The 19633-nt window shown below is 47.6% G+C and overlaps 1 protein-coding gene across 7 annotated transcripts in view; it reads right to left on the bottom strand.

The window, feature by feature from the left end:
• Positions 1–19633, bottom strand: part of Gramd1b (GRAM domain containing 1B) — a 174052-nt gene that overhangs the window by 41051 nt on the left and 113368 nt on the right. The gene's annotated exons all lie outside the window — the stretch shown is intronic.

Below are 19633 nucleotides of genomic sequence, written 5' to 3'. Positions count from 1 at the left end.
CATTTTTCTCATTTGAAGCAACTCTGCACAGTGCCTGATGCATAACCAGACCTTAGTAACAGCTGAGCCGCCAAAACGGGTATTAAACTCCCTTGGCCTCTTTCCTCAATCTCTTGTTGGGGCCTGTTAAGTGTAAAAGACGTGAATGTTGCTGGACTCCCACTCGCAAGGTGTGTATGGTAGGGGAAGGGTGTCAGCAACGCATTGTGTGATTCCTAAAAGTACAGAATCCTAGTCTTATCCTCATACCATCTCTTGCTGATTTTCTGGGCATCGTTTTCAGAATCCGCATCCAAGGTAAGTACCATTCTGAAGCTGTGGCATCACTGGGCCCAACGAACGACTTTGAAGGAATGAGAAAATACTTGATATCCCTGTATGTCCTTGGCCACAGAGCCCTCTTTCTAAGGCCACAGGTAGGTGGACTCACTTTGAACTCATGGTATGATCTGCTAGCATTGAGAGCAGCAGTAGAACTGACGGAACACAGGCAGGAGAAGGTGGTAGAGGAGAATGGGACCCAACGGGACCTGATGGGATACCCCCTGCAGCTTTTGGTCCCCCTGATAATTACCACTAGCACCCTCAGGCCCCTCAAGCTTCCCTGCCACTCACAGCATCGGGCAAAAGCTGTTTCTTGTACTGACCCACAGATGATGCATCTCAATGCTGAGTCTGAAGTCTCATCAACAGTCCTCCTCGGTTCTCCAAAACCGCACTGCAAATATCCATGGGAACCAGTCACCCTCATAGCCTGTGGTCATGTGTCTGAGACAGGAAGGCCACAGGTGTGTGTATGTAACACTCTGCAGAGAATTTACATGCTGCCTGCAAATGCCTCCATTAGGAAGCCTGTCCGCCTACACCAGTTCCAAAGTCAGAGTCTAGGGAGGACTCCTGAGGATGGCCAGTCTTCCCTTCCCTGTGTTCCTGCTTGTCCATTAGCAGTTTCTGAATCTAATGTCTGCACCCACCAATTACCACAGCACAGTAGGTGGGAAGGGCAGAGCCACCACTAGGATTTCATGGATGGGAGCAAATGTCACAAATCACAAACCCCAGTGGGGTCTTTATTTCCCCTGACATCCCCATCCTCAGGAGGAATCAATCACTGTTTTTAAAACTCAGTCTTCGCTGAGGAATACGAAGACGCATCTCAGGAACTTAGCACCAACTTACACTTTTAGGACGCTGGACAGGGTTGAAGCTGGAAGGACGGAGAATGTACTGTTGTCTTCCATGCAAAGAGCTCCCTGTGGTCACAGGGAACCTGTTTTTTATATACCTATAACCTGAAGCCTCATCCTGTCAGGATTCCACCCTGGAGCCAGTTCCCTCCAGGGAGGAATGCCCGATTATATCGGGTGGGGTAGCTGTGATCACGCGATGGAGACAGGCAGCCTACAGGAGGTACACTTATCCCCCTGGGACACAAAGGCTGCCTCCTCCTGACACCTAATGGGTCTCTCTAACTGCTTCAAGAGATAGGGACTGAAAGACACAGACTGCTCCTTCTACCCTTAAAGAATGACTTGATGACACCTCGGTGGGTTGGGTGTCACTAGTTCAGGGTTCTTCCAGTGGCCAACAGGCTTCACTTACTGGTTCCTCTTTGCCGATTCTAATCTAAGGCTGGGGAGAGGATTCCATTGGTAAAGTGCTCACCACACAGCCATAAGGACCCTAGGTTCCATCTCTAGCACCCACAAACTGGATACAACAATGTTTTCCTGTAACTCCAGCCCTAGGAAGGCAGAAAGAAGGTCCCTTGGGCTGGCTGGCCAACAGTCCAGTCAAATGAGGACATTCCTGGTTCCGTGAGAGACCTTATCTCAAAGACGGAAAACAATCAAGGAAAACATCTGATATTGACCTCTGGACACCATATGTATATAGCCGTGCACACAAACAGATACATGCAGAAACCCCCCCCCCCAAAAAAAAATAAGACAAAGAATGTTTAAAATTGTTTTCAAAAAAAAATATCCTATGAAGTAATTAAAAGGTATCACAGGCCATTAAACACTTGCTGCCAGGTGACTATCAGATCATCTAGCCCTATCCCCACTAGGTACATAGTTGCTGGCCAAGTCTTAGCGATCGATGACTTTAGCTGTTGATGAACAATTGTCACACGGGCATGGTCCATGTAAAGCCTTGGGCCAAAGAGAGAAAAGCACAACTTGAGTTGCCCTGATGCTGGCATTCATGGTCCGGAAAAGTGATGGAGAGAGAGAGGGCTGGTCAGGGCAAGGCCTTTCCGTGCTCAAGCCAATGAGAAGGACCCTTCTTTACAATGGTTGGAGGCTCCATCTATCCTACTCCCTACTGCCTGGCCTTCCTGCAGCCTGTTGAGCCCAGAGTTTGGAATTCAAACCAGGAACAGACATGACAAACGCTATTTTTCATTTCCATGGAGACCAGAGCCTGCATTGGAACCGGGGCTCCATGCCTGAAATGCCAAAACAGGCTGACCCACTTTCCCCCTCTTCTGTAAAAACAAAATAAGTTTGTTTGGGTCCTTCCAGGGCACAGGAGAAGCCAGGGCTGCTGATATCTCCGTGGATAGTTCAAAGAGAAACAAATTAGGGTCACCACAAGTACCACTGAGCGTACTACAGAAGCAGCCAGAGGCCAGGCCGCAGAACACACAGTCACAGGCTACACCCAATGCACACCACTTCCTTGTCCACTTTCTTCAGAGAAAGACTCAGAGCCTCTACAGCAAGTCCTTAAGACCAGCTACACTGAAAGCATCAAGATGGCTTCCCTACTTCATCTTTTTTTATTATTATTATTTATTATGTATACAATGCTCTGTGTGTATGCCTGAAGGTCAGAAGAGGGTACCAGACCTCATTACAGATGGTTGAGCCACCATGTGGTTGCTGGGAATTGAACTCAGGACCTTTGGGATAGCAGGCAATCCTCTTAACCACTGAGCCATCTCTCCAGCCCCCTACTTGATCTTATATCATTTATCCCTGTGTTTTTCCAGCCTCCCTGAGTCATTCTCCTCGAACCCATGTCCACCTCTGCCTGGCAGTTGCTACTTGACCTCTGTGTCCTTCTGAAGTTTCACACTTTGGCTCCTTTCCCACCACTGCATCAAAATTAAAGTGTTACCTCTCTGGAACAAAGCAGCCTTGAGGTCCCCCCAGAATCCTCACCCCGTTGCTCCTTTCAGTTTCCTGGTCAGGCTTCTGAGCCTTCACTGTTTAGCACCATAATGAACACTGTTAGGGGTGGGGTCCTGCCTCTAGAGAAGTTCCCCAATGCCTCTACAGGAACAAGTGCCACACGCTGGGATCACAGGCCTGCACTAAATGACAGCAGGGCTATCCACTCAAGCACACCCTTAGACATACCTTTGTGAAGCTCGCCAAGTCTGCCTTCTTTATAACTCCGGCTCTCAGTCTTTATTCTGACTTCTTAATCGATAAAAAACTGAAATATGACATCACTTCCAAACTCCTGGCTGGCCTTGTCATTTTGTCTAGACATCAGAGTATCTGGGTTTAAAATTCTGAGCTCTTTGGTGCCCCTGAGAAATCTTTCTGGGAACCTGTGTTCCTTGGCTGTTTAAAGGTTATGAGCTGCCTTACCTGAAGGAGTCTTAAAAGGAATAAACCTAGACAGGGCATCCCAAACGGAGAGGGGTTCCTGTAATTGCCCATGGAGCAAAAGGGGGTTTAAATTTTAATGCAAATCCCCAGTGAGGAAACTGGATCTTGTTCTTAAATCCTGTGCCTTCCTTGTGGCAGAGGTACAAGAGAGAGTATAGTCACTGTACAACTCCCTAATTCCATAGAGCAGAGACTTAAAAACAAAGCAGAAGATATCGAAATCACAGACAGAACATGCTGGTGTGTTACAGCCTCATCCCCTGAGAGCGTTCTCAAAAGAGCAAATACTGAAGCACTGGGGTAAGGTGCTGCTGGGCTGGCTGTATGGTCTCTAACAGCCTAGTTTGGAAGGGGCCTTGGTAACACTTCCACTCAGGGCAGGAACTCTGCCTTCAGGGTGCTGGGGACCTCGGCCTGCGAGTTTCAATAACCGAGTATTCATAGGCCCATGGAGGCAGGTAGGATGTCTCTTAAAGGGGCTATATCAATGATCTTTTTTTTCTTTCTCTCTCTCTTTCCTTCTCTCCCTCCCTTCCCCACCCCTCTGATTTTTTTTTTTTTAATAAAGCTAATTTCACTTAGCATCAGCAAGCAAGGACTTTCTAAGTACCTCTAACATTGTAACACCAATTCACTCCCAGGGCCTACTGGGCAAGGGACTACTAGGTCATGGTTCTTTGTATCCACACATCAAACAAAACACGGGGCACGGAGTAGGGACTTAATAATACTTTTTAAACTTAGCTCTAGCAGTCTCTGTCAAATCTAAGTACAACTCTACCCAAACCGTTTTATCTTCAAGGCTCAGGAGTACGGGACCTTGTAAAAATGCGGGTGCTAAGCTATCCCAGGAAGCCCCTTGGAAAAGATTTTCAGTCCACCGGAAGAACGCCTGCTAGTCAAATAAGGCAAGAAGGAGTTCAACTGAATAGAATTTCCAGTTCCTTCTGAGGCTACTCATCAAGGGCCCCTCCCCCAGCCTCAGCAAAATAAATGTGGCTCAGGGGAGGGGGGAGGGGAGGATAGTGGATAGAGACAAGCCAATAAAGTCCTTGTCTCACCGGCATGAGGATCAGATTTTGATTTTTTTCCCCCAGCGGAGGCAGAAGCAAGAAGATCCCTAAAGCTAGATGGCAGGCTAGGCTAACCTAATGGATGAATTCCAGGCCCGTGAAAGACCTTGTCTCAAGGAGTAAGATGGCATGCTGGAGGGTGACACCGGAGGACACATGTTGTCCTCTGGACTCTACACGCACGCAAACATACATCCGTTCAACCCATATCATCCTGTCCCATCCATCAGTGAAAACGTGTTCCCTATCAGATCATGTCTTTACCTGAGAAATACCATCTCTGACTAAGGATTTCCAATCTGGAGGACAAGACTGCCTTGCAATTAGCTAACATCGTATAACAGGGACTACTTAGATTTAATCCAAACATCTCTCATCACCATATGTTGGTGATGTCCAGCCAAACGGAAGGACCATGGGACTGTACATCAGAAAAGGTGGCCTTTCTGACTCAGGCCCTTCCCTGGGTATGATGTCATGGCAAACTCTTTCACTCTGAGCTTCAGCTTTAATTGTTGGAGGAAAAATGAGTGTGCATTCTCCTCACCCACACAGAGATGTGAGAGGAGGCTGGGAAAGAACACATTGCAAAGCACCGGGAGCCTCAGCATCCCTGGGACAGAAGGGCTCAGGTCTAAATTGGGCAAAGCCTGCAGAAACAAGATGCAGGTGATCTGAGTCCACAGTCAGCTCAGCATCACTGCTCTCTCTGTCTCTGCTCAGGACCACATCTGCAGGGGAGATTCCCACATGACTGAGGCAGAGGAAGGCTCCACCACGGACAGTTGCACCAGCGGGTGGACGGACAGAGAACAGCATTGCTCTCACCCCGTTGGTGTAGATATCTATTAATCATCGATGGAACCCTCAAATTCACACCCAGCTCTCATTTATTTTCTGCCAGTGACCAAACAAAATGATGCCAAGGGGAGAGTTGGCTCAAGCGCGTGAAAGTAAGAAGAGCTGAGTCACACAGGAAAGGCCAGATGGGGATGCACAACACACCTGTAGCCTCATTATTGGAGGTTGGACACATGGAAACCTGGAGCTTGCTGGTCAGTTGGCCTAGCTTAAAAGGGCGAGCTTCTGGTTCTGTGAGAGAACCTGTCTCAGAAAAAATGAGGTGTCTCAGAAAAAATGAGATAACAGAGGAAGACTCCCGAAATCATCCTCTTGTCTGTCATGCATATGCCATAAACACATATATGTACACACATGTACACATATTTTATATAAAACCCTAATGTAAAACCATGGACACTTAGAATAATGAGGACTTTTAGAGGGAGAGTTCATCTGCCCAATTTAAAACACACTCAAAGGGGCTGGAGAGATGGCTCAGAGGTTAAGAGCACTGACTGCTCTTCCAAAGGTCCTGAGTTCAATTCCCAGCAACCACATGGTGGCTCACAACCATCGGTAATGGGGTCTGGTGCCCTCTTCTGGCCTGCAGGCATCCACACAGACAGAATATTGTGTACATAATAAATAAATAAGTATTTAAAAAAATAAGAAATAAAAAAAAATAAAACACACTCAAAGAACAAAATCCCAGTCTTCCTTCCTACAGCCAAGAAGTTTTTGTTTATTTGTCAACGTTTTGTTTGCTTGAGACAGGGCGTCACTTTGTAGCCTTGGCTACTTACTCACTGTGTAGACCAGGCCAGTCTCAAACTCATGGTGATTCAACTGCCTCTGCTTCCTGGGCGCTAAGAACTTGAAGGTGTGCACCACCACACCCAGTATTTTTAAAAACACATTCCAATTAATACCACTTTCTTTTCTTTACAGCTTTCCCAAACTTCGCGCTTTAATGCCTTCATTAAAGTAAAATTTACTTCCTCAAATCTAGCCTCAGAAATTAAAAACCACCATCTCTCTCTCCAACAACATATCATATGAATTTTGCTTATGTGCTGTTTTGCATTTGCGGTGCTGGGGACCAAGCTCAGGACCCAGCATGTTGGAAGCAGGGCACCTCCCTCCTGAGCTGAATCTCCAAGTGGCAATCTCTGTTCACATGGCACTAGAGAACTTGTTAGAGAAGAAGACAAGAGACGAAAGCCATCGTTTGGCAAATCGTTTCACCTTTGAATAACTCAGATAAAGCTCCAACTATTTCCTGTGGCTTCCTACCAAAGTTTTACCCTAGGAACCATAGTATAATCCGAATTTCTTTTCTAAGCGGTATTTTCACACAGTTCTGATGCCTCTCTACACATGCTGACCCCTTACAGCACACGACAAGGAAACCCTCAGCCAGCCCCTGGCTGAATCTGATTGATCAGAGCCCCAATATACTGGTGAGCCCAGACATGGCTGTAACCGTGCAGAAGTGGTCCAACAGACTCAGAATAGAGAGGAATGATCACCCCCCATGTGCTTTAGAAATCAGAGCGCAAACCTATTTTTAGAGCCATCTTCATAACCAGGGAAATCTAGAATTAGTCATTTTCTCTTTTGGGCCTCCAGGCTCTTGCTTTTTCCTCATCCTTGATGAGGGTAGGGGTGTCTACACGTGTCACGTACTGATGTGCGTCCCTACAAGGAACACACCCACTCACCACTTCCCCTCACTGGGCCGGTCCTGAGTTCCGGTCTGATGATGATGTCACCCATTCTCTCTCTCAATCGCTGATAGGGCTGTATCTCTAAGCTAGATGCAAAATCGTGCTAGATGCTTAAATTCGTGCAGGGATGAGTTCAGAGATTATACACTTTTAAATAGTTTTTTTTTTTTAACAAACAAATCAAAAAGGCTTTGCAGCATGTTAAGCTTTCAGGGGTCCAGAGAACTGTTTTATTGTGAACACACCCATGCTCCTTTACTCAGAACGACTCTCGCTGTCTAAAAAAGACTTGGCTACCTCTGGCAGTGACTATGGGGCCCGCAAAGCCTAAAGATTTACAGAGAGAGTTTACCAGCCTGCTCTGACACTGAACAACTTGGAAAGATCTTTTCTATGGGTCTGTTTTGCCTGTGTCCCCAGACAAGGAACCTGTCCTCAACAGGAATACCCCCAACACTGAGAAGAGCTGCTGCCTGCTTGCTGTCTGTGGCAGCAGAAATGTTTGGGGCCAGAAGGGTAGGGAAGAGGCGAAGATGACAAAAGTTCCTACCCTTTGCTCTGTCCTCACTTGGTATCAAGTTTCCAATCGCTCAATGTCTACCACATTAACCACACCAGCAGCAGATTCTCGGCTCATCGCCCACTGACAAGGTCTTCAGGTGTTACTTTCTATGCATGGCCTTGGCCCTGTCACTCTCTTGCCCTAGGCAGCTCCACGAAACATCCCTTTCCCTGTCTCTAGGCCAGCTTTGCTCCTGCGGATCCCGGACTTCGCTAAGCTGGGTACTGCTACCCACCATTCAAAATCAGTGGTCAGGAGAAGCGGGACAGGCAAGGATCAGAAAAGTCTGCTAGCAAAGGAACAGAGGAACAGAGATTGCTTCCCCCAGCCCCGGCTGAACTCTTGGCTGAGGCCAGAGGGAGATGACTGAGTCCCTTACCCCCCACCCCCACTTCTCTAAAGCAAGCCAATAACAAACAATGCGGGGAGGTGGAGAATGAAGAGGCAGACACTCGGTGTCTGTTTCCTCAAAACACATGGCAAATCTCTGAACCAAGTACCGACTAAGTCACAGAAGAAGCAAACTCCTTTCCTCCCCAGCCACAAGCTGCCTGCTTCTCTGGCGTCCTTTCCTTCTGTTGACCAGATCCTTATGGTGCTTGGTCCTCTCCCTTCGGAATAAGCATTATCTGTCCCTATCTCCCTGGTCACCCCTCTTTGTCACCTCCTACCCACAGGAAGTCAGTGGGTGGGAACCAGGAGCACATGGTCTGGCCAGCCTCCCCCAGCAGTTCCTGGCTACCTCCATGACGCACCATTAATTCCATCCCCTGACCACCTAGCTCACATCACAGTGCTTCTCTTAAGTCTCGCTGGCAAAGGGGACCCCATCAGTTCCAGTCTACCCCAGGGCTGCCTCTCAGTAGTGAACCACTCAGGTCAACCCAGGTAGTGCTCCTGGTGAGAGAGAGGAGGGGAGGATGGAGGAGAGGAGGCAAGGCCAGGGAGGGAAAGGAATGCAGCATGATGTCACACTGGCTGCTTTCTCCATCCTGAACAGAGGACAGAAGCGAACAACATGGACTCCAGATTTACTCTGCCTCAGAAGGTCTGTGTTCTTGGCAGCCCTGAGCAGCCAGCGCCTCACTTGGAGAAAGCACACAGACAGGCAGGTCCATGCTCCAGGCCCCCAGAGCCCCCACCCTACTCCAGGACATAACCGCCCACTTCCCCAAATTCCCACAAGGAAACAAAGATAGACTGACATACACACACACACACACACACATACAAGCGTCAGCACGAGGTGGCACTAACCTGGAAGCCATTAGGAACGCAGCAGAGTGCAGTGCAGAAAACCCATTCATTCATGCATGGGGCAGTAGGGGTGGGGGCAGGGAGCAGGGGCCCTGAGGAGGTTGGAGGGCACTCACCTCCATGCCCATCCAAAAGCCCTGGGTCTACTGGGGAGGGGACAGGGGACACAGCTTACATAGGCTGGGGACGCTCTCCTGCTCTGCTGTTTCGTACTGCTCTGGAATTTTAAGCATGGCCCCCTTTTTATTTTCTTCAACTCCCCCCCCACCTCCCTCAGTGGCTGTTATTTGGTGTGGCCATGCAGCGGTAGAAAAGTCCCTTTGCGTTTTCTCTCTCTCTCTTTCTCTCTCTCTTTTCTTCCCTCCCTCCCTCTCTGACTCCGACTCCCTCACAGACAGCTGTTCTAAGCTCGGGCACGCAGGCGCACAGGCAGCAGACACACACCCTCTCAAGCAGGAACACACACACACACACACACACACACACACACACACACACGCCGCCTGCCGGTTTACATAATGCAACTCTCTGGTGCAGTCAGCTTGCCAGCTCTCAATTATTCATGCCAGCTTGGAGGGCAGAGCTACTGGGACTGCAGGCGTTATTTCCTCTTCATCCCCAAATCTGACAAAACCCGAGATGATGCCCCCGGGAGCCTCTGCTCCCTTTGCTGCAGCCGATCAGCTCCCAGGTGCTGTCTATTAGGTCAACTCGTAGCAAGGAGGTGACGCCAAATAAAAACGCAGGTGTCGAGCTCCAAATAGAGGTTTGTGTCGTCGTTCGCAGGATGACAGCTGCTCTCCCTGCCTGAGCCCTGGGAACAGTGAAGAGGAAGGCAGCACTGGAGACCAGAATCTTGCACAAGAAAATGGCCGAGGACCTGTTCAGGACAGCACCTCCCAGACGTGTGAGGTAAGAGAACGCCATGCTGGCCTCTTGAACAGGTGAGGCTCTCCCACATAGAACAGTGATACCCACACTAAGCACTTGCCCTCATGACAAAGTGGGGTGGTCTGAGTTTTCATATCCTAAGCTGTGCCTCTCCAAACTATAGTCTCTCCATCCATTCACTGAGACGCAGTCCTCACACGCGCCCCAGGAGGACGTCTACCCGCCATCCTACTCAGTCACTGTGCTAGCAAATACCTTTCAAACCACTCATCGCTGGCAAAGCACACATCCACATGAAGTCATTCAGTTCCCCAGACAGCCGCATGAATAGGCTTTGCAGCCCACCTAACAGATGAAGACACTGAGTCACAGAAAAGGTGAAGGCAAGAAGGAGCCTGCTGTTTCCTATGGCCTTCACAGGCTCTTGGGTTTGAAAGCTTGATTTCCAGCTGTTGGCTCTGGTTTGAAAGAGCAGAGAACCTTCTAGGCATGGAGCCTCACTGTCAGACATGGGTCCACAGGGTTAGAAGTTAGAGGTGGCTCCACGTCTGGCTGAGGTCCTCGCTTCCTGGTTCACCAAATGTGACCAAGGCCATCATATGCTCTCACGTCTGTGGAACTGACTACCATGCTTTCCCTGTCACAAAGGACTGTCTCCCCTCAAACTGTGGGCCAGAGTAAGTCCATCCTCACTTAAGTTGCTTCATGCCCCAGTTTCTGTCATAGTACAAGACGAGTAAGCAAGGCAGGGACTGAACTGGGAATCCAGTTCACCTGACTCAGACCTCATGTCTTGGTGAAGGTTTCTATTGCTATGAAGAGACACCATGACCACAGCAACTCTTTAAAGGGGAACATTTAATTAGGGCGGCGACTTACAATTCAGAGGTTCAGTCCATTAGCTTCATGGTAGGGAACACAGTGTCACTCAGGCAGACATGGTGCTGGCTACATCTTGATCAGAAAGCAACAGGAAGTGGACTGTGACACTGAGTGAAACTTAAGCAAAAGAAACTTCAAAGCCTGCCCCCACAGCGATACACTTCCTTCAACAAGGCCACACCCACTTCAACAAGGCCACACCTCCCAATAGCACCAACCATCTGAACTTATAGGGGTCAGTTGCATTCAAACTACCACACCTATGACCATCAGCTACCTGGGTTAGTGTTTCATTGCTGCAAATACCTGAGGTGACCAACTTCAGAAGGGAGAGGGTTTCTTTGGCTCTGTTTAAGGAGTTTTAATTCATGGTCACTGGTGTTATCATGGCACAGTGTGAGGAGAAAGAAACCTGTTCACCTCATGGGTGGCAGGAAGCAAAGACAGAGAGAGTGGCTGAGACCCTGAAATCGCCTTCAGTAAGGCCTCACCTCCCTAAGGCTCCCCACCTCCTCAAAGCACCGCAGGTTGGACATTCCTTCACTGTGTGGGCTTTGGGGGGACATTTCAAAGCCAAGCTACAGCAGCACTGCCCAAAGCCCTAGGTGTGCTTGTAATACCTGGAGAATGATGACAACTGCGTCCCAACCTTGAATCCCTTGAGATTCTGATTCAGTGACCCCATGAGAACACTGTGTGGGTCTACCTAATGCTCACGCTTTGTCCCTTAGACAAAGTGGGCTGACAGGTATATTCTTACTATCTGGGTCTTCCTTTGAGATGGCACTTGTCCATGTGCTCCCAGTGCCCGGGAGACACGCTGGAGGTGGATAATCACTGTGACCCACTGGGGCCACTGTGTCCTGCTCGTTAAATTCATGCTGAGCACTAATACTTCTTGAGCATCTGGGCAGGGGGGGGGAGGACCTCGTTCTTTAAGTCCCCGGTCTGCAGCCTCATCACGACAAGTCTCTTCAAGACCGTTTCCTTCTACGCCCTGCTGGTAGAATAACAGGCTTGTGGGATCAAAGAAGCAGATGGGTTTGTACTGTCTGGTTCCACTTCAGTCACGTAGGGGAGTCTCAGTTCCACAGAAGGGCAAACTAGCAACCAAGGGAAACGCTCACTGTCTCAACTCATTCTTCCTTCTGTCCTGAGCTCTGCCTCCTACCTGCCTCTGCTCTTAGTCCACAGAAGGGCCTTGAGCTTAGGTTAAATCTGAATCCAAAATTAACATCTGGCCATTTGCAACTGCACTCTTCAGCAGATGACTCTACTACCCCTATCTGGGGCTCATATATATAGTACGCATGCATGCAAACACACACACACACACACACACACACACACACGCCAACACATTTAACACTTAAAAGACAATGAAGCAAATAAAGACACGTGAAAGCACCCACAGAGTTGGGTTCATCTCCCACTGTGTCCCTTACAAGCTGAAGTATAGAACTCCTAAATCAAATGCAAACCCTGTGTTCTTTCTGCTGATTTTACCTCCCAGGAAGGTTCTAGGCCATTTCCTTCTTTTATCTCCAGCACATAAGAGTACCTAGGATGATTAGTCAATACTTGCACAGAGTAAGGCTCCATCAGGATAGTAAGCAAGATGTTGGTGGGTCAGATAACCACGTCCTTGTTCAGCCTTCCCCAGTTCCTTACTACGTGACTCTGACTTTTCAGGGACTCTCCCATCTCTATTATAAATACACAGATTCATCTTTCACTTGTATGGCCCCAACTCATAGCATGTTTACGGTTTCTACTGAAAACACTAGTTAAAAGGTCAGGGATGAGACAAGTGTGATTTCAAAGCAGGCTTTGCTGAGTCACACCTTTACATCTTCTAAGAAGCTAATCACGTGAAACTTCAGATCTTTTGGTCCTTAATACAGTCACTAAAAAGCAATACGTCACCAACATGTTCCTTGACTGCTCTGCCCAAGAAGGAAACAGCACAGACATCATTCAGAAGCTCACATATGAAGCCATCCAAAGACTCTGCTCTACTGTGTTACGGAAAGTAAGCTTTCCTTTCTTTACAGGAGCTCCTCGTTTGGGGTATGTGTAATGCAATTTGCTAAGCAAATGATTTCATGTGATCCTACCAACAACAAAGATAGGTGCTCATAATCCCCATTTTTTTCAGATAACCATAAAAGGTGGGGTCCTGTGGCTTTGCTGAACAGCAGAGCATCTATCTAAGTGCACCCAACCTGCCTCCCCTGGCTCACCCCTTCTCATCACACTCCAGGAAGAGAGGCAGCTGCTGGCCTCTCCCAAGGCCCAGGTTGCTTACTAAGGGTACCTGTCAATCACGCTGAGTCACCACCTGGCTAACTAGAGAGGCTTCCACAGGAGTGATGGTCTCCACATGTCAACAGCTAAGCTGTCGCTACCTAAGTGCCCAAACTGCTCTCCTGTAAATTAATTTAGGAAACTGTGGTAAAGTTGATAGCCTTTCCTGAACTAAATCGTCACAGAGAGGGGACAAACAACAGCCTCAAGTGCCCAATGAAAATGAGGTTTCACAGGGTCCTGCGGTGTCCTGAAAGCACATTCCAGACTGCACTCTAGAGGAAAAAAAAAAGTGTGTCCGCAAATCCTCTTGACCCAAATAACAGTCTCACCGACCTTAGCAACGTTCAACTGTTTTACGTTGCTGTCCACACGGAATACTGCTCACCTCAAGGCTTAATTGTTGTTGACAAGAATGAGAGGCTGTGATCACAGGCTGAGTCTTATTATTTCTATGAATCTTATTTGCATCACAATGAAGACTTGCCAGAAGGAGCACTCAGGCATTTTAATTGGACCCGATTTTGTGGGATGATGCAGAGCAAAATCAAACCTGATTGTCTTAGCTCATCACCCCAATCACGAGTGTACCTGTAAAATGCAGACGGCTAAGAGGGTTCTGAAGTCCGTGGGGTAGGCCAAAGGAGGAAGAAGAAAAGACCTGATGTTTACAAAGAATCTTTCAAATGCTAGACACAAGGACACGAATTTGACCAAATTTGCTATAAATTATAAAAGTTTTATTTCAGACTGGGCAGACAGTTGAGTAGCAGAAGTCTGGCCTCACCCCCAAATCAGTTTTCTCGCCATCCTTTGCTGCTTCCAAAAATACCTGCTCAAGTAAAAGGCATGCGATGATGTAATTTGATGTAGGATTCCACAGCACAAGACACCTTGGAACATTTGTCTCATTCCTACTCTGGCCAGTGATCAGATACTTGTCTGCCCCTTGGCTCGAAATTCACCCTTCCTTGCCCTGCCTTATGATGTTGGACCAGCTCCCTGAAACATTTCTCCTTTGAAAGCAGACGTAGCATTAGATCTTGCCAGTAGAGGGCGCTGATGGGATGCTATAATTAGAACATCCCCGGCAGGAAGCTAATGGGCAGTCTCCTAGCCTTGCAGCATCTCAAGAACTGGCTACATACATTGAGGCTGAAGCACATACACCCGCTTGGAGGAACTCGAAATCTAAGGGCTCTCTCACAAGACTCTTCAGCTCGTGTTCTTCTCACTGGAGGGGCACTCTATCTGTGACTTTCAGTCCTATGACTTATTTTTCTCTGTTCCTTTAAGAAATACTTATCAATGATTCTTAACACTAACTGGCTCCACTCTTGAAATTATTGGCATGGTTTCTGTCTGCTGATTGGCCCTCACGGATCTTAAGTTTGTTCTTTTGTGACGCAAAGGCATTGGCTGTTCTGGCCATCTGGTACTCTCTTCAGAATATTCCAGGTTTTATATCTACTAATGCAGGAAACTAATTTCCATTAAGTCTCCACACTGCCTTCCATGAGCTCAGCACAGACTCTGAGCTAGAAGTATCCAAATGAGTACACTCACCGACTCTGACCTAGCTGTAGCCAGAGCCTCTTGTTGATACTGCATCCCTCACATGAGTGTGTCTACATAACAAAAACATGAAGCGAGAAACGTCTCAAAAGATGAAGGAGCCGGGCGGTGGTGGCGCACGCCTTTAATCCCAGCACTCGGAAGGCAGAGGCAGGCGGATCTCTGTGAGTTCGAGGCCAGCCTGGTCTACAAGAGCTAGTTCCAGGACAGGAACCAAAAGCTACAGAGAAACCCTGTCTCGAAAAAAAAAAAAAAAAAAAAAAGATGAAGGGAGTCCATATGGTGTTACACGGTGTTGGCTCTACTGCTAAATCAGGTACCCATCTGCAGAAAAAAAACTTCATCATTGTCATAGAGATAGGGAGGTATAGAAGCTCTCCCTAGGACCAGGGATACCAAAGTAGTTACTGAGGAGTGAATCCCTGCCTAATTCTAGCCCACTGGGGAGATTGCAAGGTGGAATCGGGATACACATCAGTTAAATCCTGATTCACCTTGAGCACGAACGTTCACCACAATATTTTTAGAGCCTTAGCCAAACAAAATTAATGGTGCCTGTACAACTGCTTTATATTTTCTAGATATTCATAACCATTAATTCTATGTTTTCAGCCAGGATCAATGTCAAATCCACTGACTGTGTAAACCTGTACTTTCCATTCGCTCCATTAGAACCAGCTGGGAGTTTGGAGCCCATCCACCATCTGGGTTTTCTCCCACTCCAGTAAAGTCAGAATGCTGGGGGAGAGGAAACAGGCGGCCGTTTTCTCCAAGGTCAACAAAGGGACCATAATGTGACACAATTCAGGTTTCATCAGTCCTAACCTAATCTGCTAATACTGTATAACATTTCTCCACATCTCTATTTTGAAGTAAAAAATTAAAAATCTATGACTTTTTCCTACCTATCTTATGATTTTCCACAGAATGAGAGCTAACACGAGAAGGTGACGGGTCAGCCCTTGTCTGGGAACTTAATAAACGGCACTCCGGGTTATACTCCACTTAACCTTATTATTTCAATTTTGCAGCAGAGAAAATTGAGTCAACAAGGCCCAGAGTGCTTCTGTTTGCTTATTAAGTACACTGAGATGTCACCATCAAGGTCTAAAGTTTTAAATTTAAAATGGTCAAATCCTAGTGTTCCCGTTCTCTGACCTTCAGGTTTTATTTCAATCCAATTCTCTTTGCTCCTTTGGGTTTTAGATTTGACTGCGGCTAAGTTTAGTGGTGCTCAGAAACGCTCTGCAAATGATTAGGAAGATACTTTTGTCCTGCGTCGCAATTGGTCATCCAATGATATCAAGTGGCAGGCACTGAAGTGCTCTAACCCTGAGAGAAAGTGCAGGGTCCCACCAGTGTGCCTATCATTATGCCTAGTATAAGGACCAGAAAAGGTTCTAGGTCATACCTAGAAATAAAAAAGGAAGATGAGACTGGAGAACACACAGCTAAGATAAAAGATCTTTTCATAATTCTGTGGGAAGCTCAAGAAGGCATGCGTCTTTGTGGAGCCCAGGAGCTGCAGCGCTCTTAGAATTGATAGCAGACGGACAGAGTAGGGAAGGTGGTAGGTGTTGGGAGCTCAAGGGCAGGGTACCGGTCCACTTAACAGGGGGCATCCTAAAGCAGGTTGATTCTCATACAGGGAAGCTATGAGCTGAGAACCCACCAGCAGGGTGGTCACAAACAGGGAAGAAGGAAGAACTTGGAAGAAGGAAAGGGTCAAATCCAAAGGTTTTGGTCCCACTTTGCAATGTCTAAAGTCCCAATTCCTTGCAATAGGCAGGTGACCACGCAGTGGCTCCCACTGCTCTGCCCACTTCAGGATATTAGGAGATTCTAAGCCCATCTCCAAATCACCTCTTTGTGGAGGTAACTGACCTCTTCTTAATAACAGATTAAGGTCTTAACCAGGGAAGGCTGCTCACAGGGTGTCCCAGTTAAGATGCTGACACGTGCCCAAGAACAGACCTTGAGTCCTTCCTGCACAGGCCCAAGGCTTAAGCAACAGGTCCATTCCTTCCATCTTCCTCTACCCCAATCCCACTTCTGCTTTGGATGAGAGAACTCCTACTGGCTTCAGTAGCTAACGGAGCTACTAAACATACACCATAAAATAGTATTGGCAGGCTTCTGCAGTGTCTCGGCAATTAGAGTTGGGGGAACCAATGTGTGCACACATGTAGATGTTCACATGCATGTCAAAGTAGGAAAGGTAGTAGTTTCTGATGTGGGAGTGTCATATATCAATCTGTCAATTTCATTGGTTAATTAATAAAGAAACTGCTTGGCCTGATAGGTTAGAACATAGGTGGGTGGAGTAAACAGAACAGAATGCTGGGAAGAAGGGAAGTTAGGCAGACGCTATGCCGCTCCTTTCCAGGGCAGACGCGATGAAGCTCCGACCCAAGATGGACGTAGGCTAGAATCTTCCTGGTAAGTCACCACCTCATGGTGCTACACACATTAATAGAAACGGGCCAAGCAGTGTTTATATGAATACAGTTTGTGTGTTGTTATTTCGGGTGAATCTAGCCGGCGCAGGAGCCCGGCGACGGGAAGCGGCCCGCAGCTCCACACAACAAGTTTCAGTGTGACTTAGAAAGGAATTCTGTCAGGGACATAACTCAGTCCCCAGTTACTGGCTTCTGTGTGCCATCTGACATGCCAACACATCTCAGAAGGTTGCTTGATGCTGTCAGCCAGCCGAAAAGCCAGGTGGAAAGCAAAGGACCGGAAACCACTGCCAAGGATCCTTATTCAGCTCCCATTTGGTATAGCGAAGTATCTGGAGATACCAAGAGGGCTGTCGTGTTGCTGCAACACAGAGAGAGTTCCCTAGATCCAATGCACAGAGCTGGGAAGGGCTGCCATGTATCTGAGGCCCATGGCTGTGGCAGGATTGGCCACCACTGCAGAGGGTTCCTATCTACAGATGCATTTTCTTGGTGTGTACCTTTCACACTCATGTGCACCTACAGCTGTTAGTCTGCTCAGTCACTCTCCCTAAAAGTGGTACCTAGGATGCTCAGCTTAATGTCCCAAGGTAGGCTTCCCAGTATTTATGTGACTCTACTAAGGATGACCTAGGCTAAGTGTCACAACCCAGCATTCATTTTGTAAGACAACTTCTACCCTTGTAGGATGTGAACATGTAAGTGCCATGTCTTGCCCTTACTCCAGGCCTCAGTTTCTCTATTATAACAAAGGACCAATGTGACTAAAAGAGCTGACCCTCCCCCCTAATCCAGGTCACTTTTCCTCTAAAGTTCCATATCTAAGCTTTACTTTTTACTTTGTCAATTAAGAAGAAGCACTTAAAATGTGAGTTGTGTGGCCCTAGAATGGGAGACAGAAGGCAGCTGCACTGACCACAGCTGACTTGACAGCAACCCAGCCAGTGCTGCTGAGCCGGGCTCCTGATTCCTCTCCTCTGAACACATCATTGTTCCCTGTCCCTCCACATCCTCTTCTACTCCAACTTAACAGGGACTGGAAAGGGACAAGTAGGGACAGAAGAGACCTAAAGAGACGGGTAGTAAGGTAGCAAGCTGAGGACCCTGACTCGCGAGCCAGCCAGGCATAAGGGTTACTACAGAATAAGTCTGGACCTTTGGTGACACACTTTTTCTTCAATCCTGAAAGGGCTGTGAAAGTCTCTCTTCCACAGACAGTATCATAGTCCACATGAACCAGAAGCATGACATGTGGCAATAATTCACAACTTGAGCCTCATTACCTGAAGCAAGGGAGGGAATTCGATAATCCTTCCACCATTATCAGGAGCATGCCTAGAAGACAGCACACTGCTTGCAGAAGACAGGCAAGACAGCAGAGTTCTGGAAACCCTGCTCTACACAGAACAGCAGACTACAGATTTTTAGACTAAGGGGAGACCTTAGAGCAGTGGTTCTCAACCTTCCTAAAGCTGCAACCCTTCAGTACAGTTCCTCAGGCTGTGGTGACCCCCCCAACCGTAAAATGATTTCATTGCTACTTCATAACTGCAGTTTTGCTGCTGTTATGGATTGTAAGATAAATATCTGATATGCAGGATGACTGATATGCAACTTAGGGTCACAACCCACAGGTTGAGAACTGATGTCTTTAAAGGAAACTGGTTTTCAAGTGTGTGGGGGGAGGAGACAGAGGGAACGCCCGAGGAGAAGAGAGTCTAGCTTCTTTAATTCTTCAGAGGAAGCAATAAGAGATGCCACTTCGGGATTTGAGAAATGGGAATGCCACACGAGTTCAGGCAGTGAAACCCTGCAGGAGGAGGGAACAGTGGAGGCTCCTGGTTTCAAAGGTAAGCTTCGAGTCCTCATTTTGGTCCAAATGACTTCCACAAAACCACCTTCCATTACAGGGGGCTGGATAGTGCCCAACAGGTGAAGACACCTAATGAGGGAGACGGCAGAATCGCAATGAGCGCAGGACCTCCCAATCTCTGTACTGAAAACTACTAACACGCTCTACCTGCTCCTATCCTGTAGATGTTTCTGCTCTAGACTTGGAGACTTGGAGTTCTCCCTGCATCGTCGGGGGTCAGAAAGACATCCACAAATCTCTCTCGCAGAAAAGCCTTTTGATCTCTCAATACAATTCCTACCCAAAGCAGTTATTCTCTACAAAGCTTCCTCCAAAGAGGAGTCAATAGAAGTAGGAAAGGAACAACAATAACTGTCTGGTCTATTAATCTCCAAAGAACTGAATATTCTTAACAAACAGTAGGAGCAGGGACAACATTGCTCTCCAAAGCAGGTGGACACATTGTGTCTATCCATGATGTCTATCCATGATGCTCTATCCATCACGGCGGGTCTCAGAGCAGTCAGTGGTAGCTAAACCCCCACCAAGAACAGAAATGGCCCTGTGCAGCTTCCTGGA

The sequence above is a fragment of the Alexandromys fortis genome, unplaced genomic scaffold (assembly GCF_014885135.2).
Source record: "Alexandromys fortis isolate MF-2015 unplaced genomic scaffold, M_Fortis_MF-2015_v1.1 scaffold_231, whole genome shotgun sequence".
NCBI classification, from domain to species: domain Eukaryota; kingdom Metazoa; phylum Chordata; class Mammalia; order Rodentia; family Cricetidae; genus Alexandromys; species Alexandromys fortis.
The sequence above is the reverse complement of the archived record's forward strand: the minus strand, read 5'-3'. Positions and strand labels throughout refer to the sequence as shown.